Source organism: Rhipicephalus microplus, chromosome X, assembly GCF_043290135.1.
Source record: "Rhipicephalus microplus isolate Deutch F79 chromosome X, USDA_Rmic, whole genome shotgun sequence".
Classification (NCBI taxonomy): domain Eukaryota; kingdom Metazoa; phylum Arthropoda; class Arachnida; order Ixodida; family Ixodidae; genus Rhipicephalus; species Rhipicephalus microplus.
In genome coordinates, this window is record NC_134710.1 from 299,152,409 (window position 1) to 299,168,035 (window position 15,627).

The 15,627-nt window shown below is 45.1% G+C and overlaps 1 protein-coding gene across 1 annotated transcript in view; it reads left to right on the forward strand.

The window, feature by feature from the left end:
* Positions 1-15,627, forward strand: part of LOC119162157 (LIM/homeobox protein Lhx9-like) — a 58,792-nt gene that overhangs the window by 379 nt on the left and 42,786 nt on the right. The gene's annotated exons all lie outside the window — the stretch shown is intronic.

A 15,627-nucleotide genomic window follows, 5' to 3' on the forward strand; every position in this document is an offset into this window, starting at 1 on the left:
TTCGCAGTTTTTTTTAAGTTGCAAATTAATATTCAATTATTATAAACAATATAATTTTATTGCGAAAGCTAAGATTTAGACATTTCAGAAGGAGTTTTTTGCCTTCTTCAAGTTTCGTATAAAGACGAAATTGATTACAACACCTTGCGCAATTCACCAGCGAGCTAAAGCACGTGAGTAGCCACGAACACGTATGAAACAGAAATGGAACGATCCCGCCATGTCTGTGGTAGGGGAGACGACGCATTTGATAACATCCCTGCGCACGAGACCTGCCATCGTTTGCTACTCAAAAAAAGAGGATGTACCCCACCCATCTTTCCTAGGGCGAACTAGCATGGACGCCGGGAGGATGGGGGGCTGCGTACTCGAACAGCAACTGCGAACTTTGATTAAGAGTGCGCAGTGTGTGTGTGTGTGTTTGTGTGTCCAGATATTTGCCCTTCATCCTTTCTCTCTTAAGAACGCTGCCTAACTGCAGTGTGTATGTGTGTCCGGATAAATGCCCTTCGTCTTTTCTTTCTCAAGAACGCTGCCTAACTGCGACCCTGCTGGGTGGTCTTTTGTCAGAACCATTGGGTTGGTATATATAAATCGACGTGCACTTATGCTTGCTTGAACGCCTTGCAAACCGCGTGATTTTCTTTTTGCTCGTAATGCTGGCGCGTCTTCACTATTTAACATTGCAACGTACACTCTTATCGTGTATTTAAAACGTTCAAGCACGGCACCTTGCTGTCGCACTCTTCTGTTTTCGGAGGTATGTGCCTGACAGTAATTAGCCCGGCGAAAGAGAAGCTGTCAGAAATTTCTGCGAGTACTTTACAGGCTTCTAGGTTCATTATGCGATCCTAGTACGGGCCGTCCTCTAGGTCGTATTTATGGTAGAAAAAGGATACCAATGTGAGCATTCGCAAGAAAATTAGCAAGAACAAGCTAACGTTTGTGCCATATTACTATAGTTCCGCGATAACATCTGTAGACATTGAAAATGGCAGAGCACAACAAAACGCTTGCTCAAGCTGGGTGATGAAAGGTCCAGCTGTGAACATTTAGCACTGTGCATTATAATAATGGACATGAAATGAGAGCACTCAGCTTGTGAAAGATTGACTTCTCAAGCGCACATTCAAGATGCGTGCTAGTTATAAGGTGACTTTTACACTTGAAGGGAACGCCACGTTTTAGAGGCGTAACAATCGGAAAGCCGTTCCCGGCTGCTTCGCCAGAAGGAAAGGGTGACCCAAACGCCACTGCGTGAAGTTATCAGGAAACGAATATGCTAAGGAAGTAATAATGACACATCATGTCACCTCGACAACACACTAATCATGCGTTCAATACGACACGAATGACACCCTATGCTTTTCAGGGCATCCTTCAGCGTTTCAGGCTTGTCTCTTCTAGTAGTAATATCAGGCTTGTGTTTACTTTGTATGTTATTGTTTTTTCCACTTCATGTCATGATTTATTTCAGTTTTTGTTTACACGGTCTTTTTTGTTTGTTTTTGTATTGTACTAAACAGCGAATTTTTTTATCAAAGTTCTCTGAGTCAGCGAGATCCAGGTTATATATAAGATTGCTGTCGTAGGCTGCTATTACGTGAGTGTTACATGGAAGCCCATAGTTGATTAAATAATGAAATATCACTCGCAGAGTGCCGGTAAGCCCTATAAAAACCGTGTCACCCACTCAGTATATCCCACATAAACACGCACAAAGGCGTTTAATTTAACTTGAAATTATTTTTCAGGAGGGCACAAACTTCCGAATATGCGCCGTCAAACTAACCGTGAAGGCTAATAGAACCCGTTGCTGGGCTAGTTAGTGCATTAATGGTTCAGTTCAAGAAACACTTTAGTGCTTTACTGCTTAAACAATATGGCTCTACATGAAAATAAATTTTCACAAATATAGCCAACAAAACTTGTGTCGTGTTCAGAATTTGTTGCATTTTATACTGTAAAAGAATAAGTTACGAAATCACTCGGTGAATGATCATTGCTATTTCTCGTGCAAGTAAAGTTCACCTTTTGGACTGCTATCTGCTGCATGTGATATATCGAAAATTTCACTTCTGTTGGATAAATTCCCAAAAGCTTCAAATGATTGCTTGATTGGGAAAATAATGTAAAACTGCATGATTAGAGTGAACATAACTTGACTGTATCAGTTAGTTGCGGTTAAGCAGCTGTAAAAAAGGCTGGAAAAGACTCCGTAAAGAAATATCAGGACAAACTGGTCTCAATCAACTATCATTGTCAATGCGAAGAGCGCAAATGTGGAAGATACTCTGTCAGCGCCGTGAAAATGCGCGCATAGCATCTCAACGCTCTGGTTTGCACAAACCTAACTCTTTAGCAAGCCATCATAGTCGGGAAAAATGTGCCAAGCATCTGAACGTGCTCGCTTGTGGGTAAGTTATTCTCATATGCATTCTATTCCTTCTATTGATGTATGCACCTGTTGGATAGTCGCTATAGGATCCCGCCTTGGTACCAGAAGGCTTCGACTTAACGTGTCACACTAAGAACTCGTACCCTAATTTTATTTACATTTATTGCGTACTGTGATGTCGCACACGCATACAGACACACGCACACTCTAAGCCAAAAATGGCCAAAATGGGAGCAACGGCTGTTTTTACTCCTTCAGACCGACTGTTACTCTCCGAAAAGACCAAGCGGAACAAGATGGCCGACTTGTTCGAGAATGGGGGAGCAACTGTATTCATCTTAAATTTGTAAGGGAGCAACGGAAGGAGGAACCGCTGTAAATGCTCTCGTCACGCAACGGTTACTCCCCGGCAGGACACCGCACACAAATATGCATGCCGCCCACATTGATATTCATGAGCCAGATTATTGTTTGTTCTGTGTGCCAAACTTCACCAAACCAAAACAGTGATTTATTTTAGCATCCGTAGATAATAAGATAGCAGCGCTGGCTGAACACAGAAGGCCTGAGAATACAGTACGGCAAATACCTAACACACGCAGCAGCAGAATGGAGAGTTGGCACGTCAAAGCGGACCGAACGCCGAAACACGTGCAAAACAACAATAAAAAAAGCCTAGACACGCCGTTCGTCAGCGAAGTAAGGGCGTCAAAGTCGATCAAGCACCGAAACACGTGCATAAGGAGCCCCCGCCCAGATATATCGGAGAAGAAAAAAAAAAAGCGGACCCAGACGCGCTTCTCATCAGCCATACACTTAGTAGCACGCTTCACCGTGTAGTTTGAGGGCAGAATGACAAATCTGCGCCATCTGCGCCCGCACGACAAGTGTGGCGCTAGTGTAGCAAACGGTGTAAGTTACAAAGTAATTTTTATTCAGTATTTATGTTGACTAGCACTAAATAAAAATTACACTCAACTTTTTATATTTATTTATAAGTTTTAGTGTACCTCAGTTTTTTTTTATAATTGTATTAGGAGAATACACTGAAATTATTGCGCTGACGCCTGTGCTGCCACTGCTCGACGTTTTTTTTTTTCGGCGCAACTAGGTTCGCGTTCGCACTACTTACTCATTTTCATATGGTCTGTGGTTGGCGAGCACATGGACGTGCGAGCTTGCGAGCTATGTTTTGATCGTGTGTGTGTGTCGCAGATTTGCGTTTCTACTTATTCGTGATGAAGGTTAGTGTATATTTATCTTTATGGAGCGCGAAGTAGTTGTGGATTTTGCTGCTGGGTGGAACAAACACATCGTAAACACGTCTTCAGCTATCTGCAAGCCTGTTCGCTTGTCGGACAAAGGACTGTGCATGCATCAGCGTGCAGGTGAGTGGCATTTCCAGCAACATTTAATGCTCTTACAATACATTGTTGAGTGGTTGCGCTATTGAAAGAGAAATGATTTGCTCTTATTCACCGTATCCATTGCTAGCCGTATCGGACTAAATTACCTCTATTACCAACTGCATACCCTCTTGCTTCCCCTGTCACCACTGCAGTGCCAGTGTACTTTTGCAGTTAAAAGTTCATTTCCGCAACACTACCTCGCTTGAAAAAACATTGGGGCGGGGTTGTAGCTGCATTCATACTGGCACTTTTCTACCATTGGCTTTATGCAATGTTAACGGCTGAGTGTTGGGGCCTTGGGCCGCATTTTTTAGAGATGTAAAGTGTATGTAAATCAGTAAGTGAACAAATCATTGTCGCATCACTTCACTGGCATAGCCAGGCGGTTGCGCACAGAATTTTTTTAGGCCGGGCGTAGGGAGCCCAAATAGACGACCATATTCGCTTGCCCGGCCTATTCAGATAAGCGGACCCCCCCCCCCCTCCCCGCACGCCTAAGAAAAAAAAATCTGCCCACATCACTGCGTCACTTGCTTCACCTCTGCGCTGAACGTACTATTTTATAAGCGCACCATCAAGCGAGCAGTTTACATATTGACTGAACAATTGGAGGAGGAATGACCCAAATCTTTCAGATTTCTTTAGTGATGCAAAACCTTAGCAAAACTGAATATTGTAAAAGACAATCATAAATGCTGTATGTTCTCGTTAGCGCTGTCATTATTCTGCATCATGAAATCTTTATGCGCTGTGAAAACTTGGCATGCCGTTGAAGTCACATATCGAGGTTAATACCAATCGACGAAAATTTCGACAACCTCAATAACGCCGTTTGGGATTTGCCGCATGCACATAATTAGGCTGATTCCCACTTGGCTGTTCTTAACCTGACTTCACTGCTACCAAATGAAACAATATTTGATGCATGTCTTTTACTTTTTTTTCAGGAATATGACACAAATTTGGTTATACTGCAGATAAAGATGCTCCCAACGATGCTAAAGTACAGAAAGCAAGTGAATTTTGGTAAGTGCAGACTTTTTGTACTACGTATATGAAAGCATCGCTTTTTAGGGGCAAACTGTGCATGTGTTGGCCAGAGAATAGTTCATTATGCCACATGGTTACACTGGCACTGACAATTCGACATGGCTCCGCTGGCCCGTGTGTGTGCTCACACTGTTACCGTTAAGATAAAATGTTTATGTTTTCATTGCAGGGATTGCTGTTTGTACTAAAAAGCCAACTGCCAAGATTTGTTTACGCTGGTACTCCTAAAAGTATGCTTTCCCTATTTACATGGATTTTGGCTTGCACAAAGCATAACACTTGGGCCTAGATTCACAAAGCTGTCCATGCGCAGGCCTTCATAACAGCGTTTCTTGACTTGCCTTTACCCTGTTTTCTGCAGATGTTTCGTGGGTTTAAAAGTGCCACAGCATGTTGACCTCCCCCACTCTGAAATATTCGCGTTCAAAGTTCCGCAAGAGTGGGCTTTACTTTCTTAAGCACCTCTTTGCTAGTCCAAGATACTGAAGTGTTATGCTCTTACTAGAGGTGGCAGTGTTTCTAATGTTTGTATTTCCATCACATTGACCAAGTATGCGATCTTGGCTTGACTGGCAGCACATCCTCAACAAATGTCTTTGTGGCTACAAAATAAATAGGCAGACATTCACACCGGGAGCTAACTTCTAATAATGCTTTTTTTTTTGGAAACCATGGTGTGCTTATTCCAATTTGTCTAACAAGCAGTAACCGGTTTGGCTGTGAACCAACAAGACGTTGAACTAATAAAAGCTTCACATCTTGTTGCTCTCAAATATATATGTATTGGCAAGCTATCTGTGACACTGTCAAACAAAGAATCAGAGTATCTGTGCATGCCTTAAGATATATTGCTTCGTTTACATATCTCGTGGCTGTGACTCGTCAACCGAGTGAACAAATGCACCCTAGTTTTCTAAATTTAAAGCATTTTTTGAAGGTAGCACGGTCTACATTTATTTGTCTATAGTTTTGTCCAGCCGTGTGCGTCAGGTACAAAGAAATATACTGAAGATTATCATGTAGCCTCTGCAAATGGTTGCTTTCAAGCAGGCTTTGCATGCTTGGCTTGTACCTACAGGTATTGCACAATTCAAGACGCAGCAGCGTATGATAGAACAGTAGAATCAAGAGTAACTATGTGCACGAGCTTTTAACATGTATTTTAACATGAGCGGACAGTACGTGTTATTTGCCACACACATGACCTCATTTAGAATGCCCATTGGTGAATGGGCTCATAGAAATTGTCAGTCAGCTGTGTATAGGAAACAAGTTAACTGAACCTAAGGGTATCTTTAACTGCTACAAATATGCCTTGTTGAGGTGCTGCACATTTTCTTCCAGAATATTGCTGTCTGAGACATCATGTGAAGAGCGTCTACCACATCAGCATTTATATGGCTTGCCAAGTAACGTTTGGCCGAACCTTCCTTTTTTTCACACTTCGTTTTGCAGTAGACAACCTAGAATGTAAGCGCTGCTGCAGTGTGTGTGACTCATTGTTATGAATTGATTCTGGCATGTTTAACCTCACACTTCTATTTTTTTTTTGCAGCAATGAGATGCTTCACATATGCCTGCGGTGACGTTCTGCTGCGCTAGCCTGATGGAAACACCAGCTGCGAAACTTGAGTTCTTCAGAATTGGAGAAGTTGCCCTTCTCTCACCAATGATGACACAGACTGCCCTATGATAGAAATTCAAGATTGTTTTTCCACGGATGACGCAGAAAACCTTTGATGTATTATGGTGTTTGTTTAGTGCTGGCTGTGGTGTGGCGAAGTCTACTTTTACGTGTGGTCACACGTCGCCTCATAAAAAGAACAATAAAGCATTTATTTTCCTTTCAATATTGTCCACTTTTTGTGTTAGAAGCACCCAAGCAGTGCTCTTCCAAGGAGCTCTCGCCATGTGTTAAGCATGTGACAAGCATACTCGAGATAAATACTCATTTCCCCAAGGAGCAACTGGAAGCATGTGCAGTTGTTTTTCAGAGAGTAACTGCGAACACGTGGGAGGAACGGTAAAGAGTAACTGTTGCTCTTAGAAGAGCAACTGGTGGAAGTAATGGTTGGTCGGCAGGGAGCAACTGGTGGGAGTAACTGTTGGTCGTCAGGGAGGAACTGGAGGGAGTAACTGTTCATCCCCCGAAGGAGGAACTGAAAGGAGAGCAACGGTTCCTCCCTCTGCAGTTACTCCTTTTAGGAGAGTAATGGGAGTGGCAATGCAATTGCTCCCTGAAAGGAGCAACCCCTATACCCCTGTTGCTCCGTTTTGGCTTAGAGTGCATACTCATCGTGCTGGCTGGGGAAGAGTGGTGGTGTGTCGTAATAGTTCACTTCCTTCTTTGATGACTGCTCGTTGTGCTCTTATATCTATGGGAAGTATGAAACAGGGAAAATGATAATGTGTAGTCGTTACACTTAGAATACTCCGCGCAGTGCCCCGTTTAAATATATCACACGCCCAGGAAACACTTTATTTGTGCTTCCATCGCACGAGCTTATCTTAACCAAGAGTTACTTAAAGCCTGTCACCTCGAGATATGAATATTTTTCGTAGTAATGTTACTGGATTCTTTTCGACAGTTGAAGGCCTTCTGGACATGGCTCAACGGGCCCGTGAGCTGGCACGTGAAACAGTGCCAACCGAAGACCATACACAACCGATGGATAACTATTTAGGCAATTTATGGAGAAAAGCAGACTATTTAGTCAGAAGACACCGCTCGCACAGCAAACGACACTCTGACCTCATGAAAACTAGGTGCCACTTTGAGCTTATCAATTTGAGCTTATCAATGAATATCAGCTTCAACTTTAAAGTGAAGCCTGGCAATTCACCTGCGAGCGCCTTGGCCATGTACCGGGCCTCCAAGGTTTATGGCGCAATCTTCGTAGCCTCAACGGGAAAGGAAAGGGCAACCCTCATCTGGTCGAGCTGTTCCTCAAAGCAGATCCGTCAGTTGTAGAAGACGAAGCTATTACCACACTCTTTCCTCACGCTTCACTCACTCCGCCTACATCTCTGAAAGCCTGCACCATAACGCAACCTGATCCGAATTTTTATTGCCCATTTAGCATGGGAGAAGTGCTAGCAGCCTTCAAACACGGGCGTCCTCGATCAGTGCCTGGCCAGGACCGAATCACATGGAAAGAACTCCGCAACCTCGGAGATGGAGCCCAGGTCGCACTTTTGGGGGTAATCAATTACCTCTGGGCCTCAGGAAATGTTCTGGAGAACCATAAGCTGTCTCTCATTTATCATATTCAGAAACATAGAAAAGAGAAGACCAACTCCAAGAACCTCCGGTCAATATTTTTAACGTGTACTCTCTGTAAGCTCATTGAACGCATGATTCCCATACGCATGTCCTATTACCTCGAGATAACCTGACCGGGATACCATCCAGCCCAGGCGGGTTTTCGCCCTAACCTAGAAACCCTTGACTGCCTTTGGCAGCTAGCTATGGCGCGTTATGAATTGTACCTCACTAAAGTTGTTACCTGACTACTTGCTCGCCGTTGACATGCAAAAAGCGTTCAATAATATTTACCATAACGCCATTTTGAATAACTAGCTAAGCGCTATACCCAAGTCAGCGTGCACTGACATGAATTCGAAATTGCCTTGCAGCTCGGCCCATTCGCTTAAGCGGTGCATCGCCTGGATAGAGCCCGAAGACTTACTACTTGGAAGAGGTGTTCCACAGGGATCTATTTTAGGACCGACGTTGTTTAATCTGGACATAAACAGGGTAGCAGAAAACTTTGAATTAGACACCAAGGCTTGCATCACCATCTACGCCGATGATATTACTTTACGGACAGAGGCAGTGGATTATGCTGACAGAGAAGCAATGCAGACCGAGATGCAGGCAGCCCTCCTTAGTTTAGAGTCCACTCTTAAGGAAGTAGCCCTGCAGCTGACTCCACTTAAGACAGAACTTATAGCATAGACGGAGAGAATCGCACCAACCCGAAAATGTGAATCTCACTCCATTTTGGATCACACACTATACAATAAAGAAAACGGACAAATCGAAGTTTTAGGTTTACCAATAGCCAGCTGTGAAAGCCCACAAAAGTGGGTACGTGGACTGCGGCAGGCATGGCCAGCCACGTCCAACAAATGTGGAAGTGCACGACAACAAACCTATCACACTCTCGCAAGAGCTGTGGCCGTTGGAAAGATCTTGTACGACGCACCCATATACACATTCTCTCCAACGGACATACAAAATTTGGAACGCCTTCGTCAGGCTATCCTCTCCATACCATCACCGGGCTCCCTAAACACACAAAGATATCCGCCCATTGAAAGCGCTGGGGGCTCGCCCCCTTTGCAAGACGTCATCCGTGAAGCCCACACTCGACACCACATACGCCTAAAAAACACGCCGCAAGGTCGTCGCCTTCTGGTCTCGGATTGTCAGCGACATGATGATGCCCCTCTTCCTAATCAGTCCTTACCCCCATGGTAAACTCCAATAGCCTCTCGACTGTTCCGTCGCCCCATATCTCGTCCCTCCTATATCCCTTCTATATCACTAGGTTTGCGAATAAACGAATTTCAACTTGACGAAGCCAGCTCATTTAAATATCTTGGCGCGATATTTGATCGAAATCCGCACTGGCAAGAGCAAATAAACGCAGTTTGTACAAAGCTCTCCTCGGGATCCTACGCACTTTCACAAGCACGTCATCATCTTGATACCAATACTCTGCGTACTTTATATTTTTCGCTCATTCACAGCCACATCTCATACTGCAATGAATCATGGGGTACGACATATAAAACGTTTCTTGAACCTGTTCGCAAACTTCAAAAACGAGACCTGAGAATAATCACCCAATCTTGCTACAATGAGCCGAGTCTGCCTTTGTTTATGAAAATGAATATTTTGCCTTATGATAAGGTACACAAAATAAAAATGGCCACGTGTGTATTCAATGTTGTCAAAAACAACCATCCTTTTCATGTTTCTTTATTTTGCACATCCTCTCGTGTAATCAGAAATCAAATATATGGAAATTTCAATCTTCGATCCTCCAACTAAGAATACTTATGGACAACGTTTGCTGCAGTTTTCAGGGCCGAAAATTTGGAATAAACTACCAGCAGAAGTAAAACAGTCGAATAATTTTTCATCAGTGCTCGAGAAATACTTACTTACACAGAACAATGTTTATCAATGAAAACAATTATGATGTCATTTGTGTGTATGTGTGTATGCATGTGTGTCTGCCAGAGACTTGTGGAATCGTTTAAAAATACCAATGTCAACCAGTGATTTGGTTTTTGTGTTTTTCGTATTACCCATGTATATTTTAACCTTGATAATAATGCAACAATCTGCTTTGTTTACTTGTGTTTTCGTAAGTTAGAGCTGTTAAAAACAATCGTGCATTTACCGACACTTTCGCTCTCTCTTTGTTTCGCTCGTGCAAATTAAGGATGCGTGTGACATATCTTTTTTATACAAGGAACCCTTATTTATTTATTTTTTTTGAACCCCCAATAGCCTTCTGCTATGGGTCCAACCAGACATGATGTTTTTGTATGTTTCACAGTTTGCAAATAAAGAATTGAATTGAATTGAATGATACTGCCCGCCAGTTTCTCGCCACGCGACAACTCAGGGAAGTGAGCTTAGATACCATCGACATATACACGGACGCTGCTCTCTCCAATGGCGAGGGGTACTCGCTCGCTTGATTCCGTGCCGACCGGTTGTGCCCTCGCGATCTCCGACGTCAGCGTAACTCTGGCTGACTGGGCTCGCCCTACGTCATCTCCTGACGCCGACCTCTGACGACAGTGTAGCTCTGACTGACTGGACTTGCCCTACGCCATCTCCTGACGTCGACAAGAGCTCTCGCAAGTGCCCCGTCCTCGGACTCCTGTGACTGTGTTTCCAGCTTTCCTACCTCTCCTATCCACTCAATATGTCGTCGCTCTCACGCTTTCACGCTTACCTCATCTCTCTTTCTCTATCTCTACACCTTTATTCATATCCTTTTAATCCCTCCTCACCCTTTATCCCTTGTGAGCTACTGTCGAGGTGTCGCTCACTGAAGCAGACAGTTACGGGGCTCACTTTTCTTTTCCTTCTTACAACATAACCACTTCCCTCCGATGGCGAAGCTTGTATAGCATGGATCTGCGCGCAGATCACCGAGTACACTAGGGCCTACAGGTGCGATCTACCAAACGGTACCCATATGCATGCCGAACTACCTGCCATATGGGGAGCGTCTGCAAGCCTCCCATACACTATACAGAAATCTCTTCGTCCCTTTACCGACTTGCATGCTGCCTACTCGGAAATATTTCGCCCAGCGTCGGAGGATGCTACAGCTGCTGCTACTCAAAGCATCATTCGTAGGCATGAAACAGCCGACAGGCCCTAGAAATTCTCTAGACGCCGGGGCATATGGGTGTGCCCTGGGGCATATGGGTGTGCCCTGGGGCAATATGGCGGCACACGCCGGTGCTGCTTCCGCAGGTGGGTCGACCAATCTTTCTCTGCCCCCACTCCTCAGGGTAAAGCCGTATGAGCTTTTAAGTTGATTGATTGATTGATATGTAGGGTTTAACGCTCCAAAACCACCATATGAATATGAGAGACGCCGTCGTGGGGTGCTCCGGAAATTTCGACCACCTGGGTTTCTTTAACGTGCACCCAAATCTAAGCACATGGGCCTACAACAATTCCGCCTTTATCGGGAATGCAGCCGCTCCAGCCGGGATTTGATCCCGCGACTTGCGGGTTAGCAGCCGAGTACCTTAGCCACTAGACCACAGCGGCGTGGCAAGAGCTCTTAAGTTATATGGCTCCCTCGGTAGCCACAATGCACTACGTACGCACGCCCCCGCGTCATGGTAGTAAAAAAGGCATTGCGCAGATTACCCTACCAGTCCTAATTTCTAGCAAATTTCCGCTTTCACACTCCCAAAAAAGTGTTCATTATTAAGGCTTACGCAAATTTTGCATACGCACCATGCTTTGTAGAAAAATGGCGACAACCGGACATTGCGACAGTGACATGCAATCACTGCGGGCTGCACTGCCGCGCAGACCTTCACCACTTACTGTGGCAACGTTCCGCATCTGAAAAAGGGCGAATGGCCATACAATCTTTGCAATACACAAATTATCGTGAAGCGCTCCTTACTGACCCGGACACGCAGTTATTATTTGCCCAGTGTGGAAGTGAGAGCGGCCTGATCAGAGTGGTTTAGGGGGTTCGACAAACCACAATACTGACACTATACCGCCTCAGTACTAGTTATGTTGAATACAATAAGTGTAAAACCCGTGACACTATGAACTTGTAGTGTAGTTAGAAATTCCTGCTTATCCCCACAGAGGTCATGTGCCCACCCTTTTTTCTTTTTAAATAAAGGACTTTCCACCCATCTTTCCTGAACATACATACCAATTTTACATCTGCAAGTTGTCATAAAGCGGGTGATGAAATAGGCACTAATAATCCTCATACCCAGCCTCCATGCTATGTCCTCAGGTTTACTGAATCAGTATCGAAGACAGGGTAATTCTCCAAATAGCAGAAAAGGTTGCGCTGGTTATTTCATGGCTAGATGCAATAAAAATGACCAGAACCTAAAATGACGACTAAGAAAGTGCTCTCACTCACTTACCGTCACAGGTAAATAGTAAACGCTTCTCGTTGTCTCATCATGCTCCACGGAATGTGCAATTTCATCAGCATCAAAGTGCGCAATACGATCCACACATATACCACGGCCGATCAATGTTCCCCTTTAGTGTGGCCTGCCGTGTCATCTCCAAGACTGCGCGTGGAAGCGAAAGTTGACTGAGAGTCCCGACGAAAGGTGAGGGCGCTGCCCCTCCGCGAGGTGACTGCACTTGTACCTGCTTGCATCACGTGGCGCGAACTTGTAATCCCACTAGTTTTTCATACTTCATGACAGTCGTATCCTTCCGTTGTGCGGTCAGCAAAACATGCCATTTTGTTCTTCGAGACTGCTGCTATTATTTAAAGTCTACGCTGGTGATCAAGAAGATATTTAGTCCGTTCATGGCCTCATGGCCAACTAGGAGGAGTTCTTTGCAGCTGGCTAGAAAACATATTCTGACATTTCCGGAAATACTTTTTGTCACAAACAAGCGCTCAACATGGCGCGCGCTTCCAAATTCTAACCATTAGGTGAAATCGAGGCACCGGACAAAAGCGACAAAAGTCGGTGCAAAGAAGTATGCATCAAAGGACGCCGCGCGCGAGCCTCTTCTCCCCCATGAAAATTCCGCCGCCACGCCAACTAACCTACTCGCATCTATTGCCGAACGAACTCTAGAAATATCGAGAAAGAAGGAGTAAATTACTCCCTCATTGCAGCACGGGTCACAGAGAGTTCGGGAAAGGTCCCACCCCTTCCCCAGCTTTAGATGTTCGGCGCGCCGACAAAACGCCTTAAAATTTCGGGAACTCAACAGCTAGTGCATATAAGCAAGCAGCAGAGGGAGTCGTGGGAGGAGATGAAGAGAGTTTCCTGCCATCAGGCGAAGGCTCATCTTCCAACAAGCAGAGGCGAAGAAGTGTGTTTTCAACCTGTGGGTGAAGGCTCGTCTTACAAGCAGAAGAAAAGTGTGTGTTTACCACCCGTGGGCGAAAACGTGTTCTGCAGTCGCAGCACGTGATTGGCCCACGTGTTACCGGCGAAGAAGCTTTGTTATAGAAGTGCGGACATTTGACGACGCGAGAGGTCCCTCGAAGCGAAACCTCGGACGCAGCTGGACGACAACCGGCGTTGGACTTTCAGTGTTTCCTTGAAAAGAAGCATCCAAGCTGTATTTCAAGAACTTTCGACTAAATACTTTTGACGAACATTTTAGTCTATAAGTGTGTAGGTTATATTGTTCCTGAATGAGATTGCATTGTATTGCATGTTGTTGTTTGTGCCCGTTGTTTGGAGTATCTTGTAACTGGTGACGTATTGTATTAGATCATTGACAAATGTGCATGTTCGTGTGTTGTTTATTCTGTAGTACTTGCAAATATATTTTTGGTTTGTTATCAAATCTCTGTTCTGCCTCATTCTTTGGGCCACAGCCGGCGTTCACCAGCGCACCAAAGAAACCAATACTAAACTTCGTGCACTTTCGTGGTGCACTTCAAGGGCCGATACATCAGCCCTTGGAATCAGCCCGGCGATTGCCTCCCTCGTGAACGGGACCAGTGACAACTTTCCCGCAAAGCCCTCCATTTGTGAAGTCTTGCGACATTTAAGTAATAAATAATGCGCGTGTGAGACTATTTACAAACAACAAATACTAATACTTGTCCGATTTACCGATTACACTTCGACATATGTCACGAAAATATAAACTTCATGACGCCCAAATAAATGTGCTCAGTATATCATCATAAAAAAATTGGCCCCGTATCTGTATGTTACAGTTCAAATGTCGTCGAGAGACGATAGGGTTGCGTCTGGAGAGAGTGAACAAAACGTTTTTTGATGTTCTGTGCAAGAAAATTGGTAAATGGTATTCTGGAGGAGCTGCGTTAGAGTGCCTCGATGCGTGCAGCAGGGGTGAACGAGCGCATTAAGTCACGTCACTCGTGAGACATGAGCGCTATCTGGCAGTTATCTTTGAAAACGAAGTGCACGGTGTGCGCGCCTGTCTTGGAGGCGATAAGGTGTAGAACGCAAGGCGACGGGTAGGTGCCACCACCCTGTAGTCTTAGATAAAGCCCCTTAATCTTGGGAAAGTACCGCCATCCATTGTGCCCGCCACTACGCGCTCGTCCTCCTCTCTCCCCTCTCGCCCCCCTCCGCATCCTCCCGGTCTCCGACAATTTTTCTGCACGATGATTGGTCTCCTTCGCGGTTGCCCTTATAGACGCGTGGATCTTGCGCTTTGCGGCGTTTTTTTTTTTTCGCTCGCACTATTTTTCGCCGACTCTCCGTGTACAAACCTAGCGCGCGCTTTGTCTTCTGCGCTTTGTGCGGGCGCTATGCCACGCTGTTGCTCCTATGACTGCCGCAACCAAAGTGAAAATGGTTGCGCACTATTTATGATACCCCAAGGTAAACTGACCCACATGTCGCGGGTTCGAATCTCTGCTGCGGCGGCTGCATTTCCAATGGAGGCAGAAATGTTGTAGGCCCGTGTGCTCAGATTTGGGGGAACGTTAAAAAACCCCAGGTGGTCGAAATTTCCGGAGCCCTCTACGACGGCTTCTCTCATAATCATATGGTGGTTTTGGGACGTTAAACCCCACATATCAATGAATCAAGGTAAACGGGATGGCGCAAACAGCAGTGGCTGCACAACATCAGCCGAAAAAAACTTCGTTCCAACAAAGAACAGTGTTCTTTGTGAGGTAAGCCACCTTTCTTATTGCTCAAATGAACGCATCGCTGACTGCTGCATTTGAAATGTTGTTTCGGCCTGCTCATCGACATGCGTGTTTTTACCGGTGGAGCTCCTGACGCCGTGGGTCGTATGTGCCGTGTCGTCGTAGTAGCTAGTTGCATTGCATTGGGTGTCAATAAAAACAGTGTCACGGCATATCCACGGAGTGAATAATGATGAGTGGGGCGAAGCGTCCATCAGTCCGTCCATGCTTCCGTGCGTCCGTCTATCCGTGTTTGCATCCGTTCATCCGCACGCATCGCCCCACTCGTCATCATTCAGCTCGTGGATATGCAGTGATTTTTTTCTCGGCTATTTGTGCGTTACTTCAAACTAGAATTGTCATCAATATGCTGCATTCT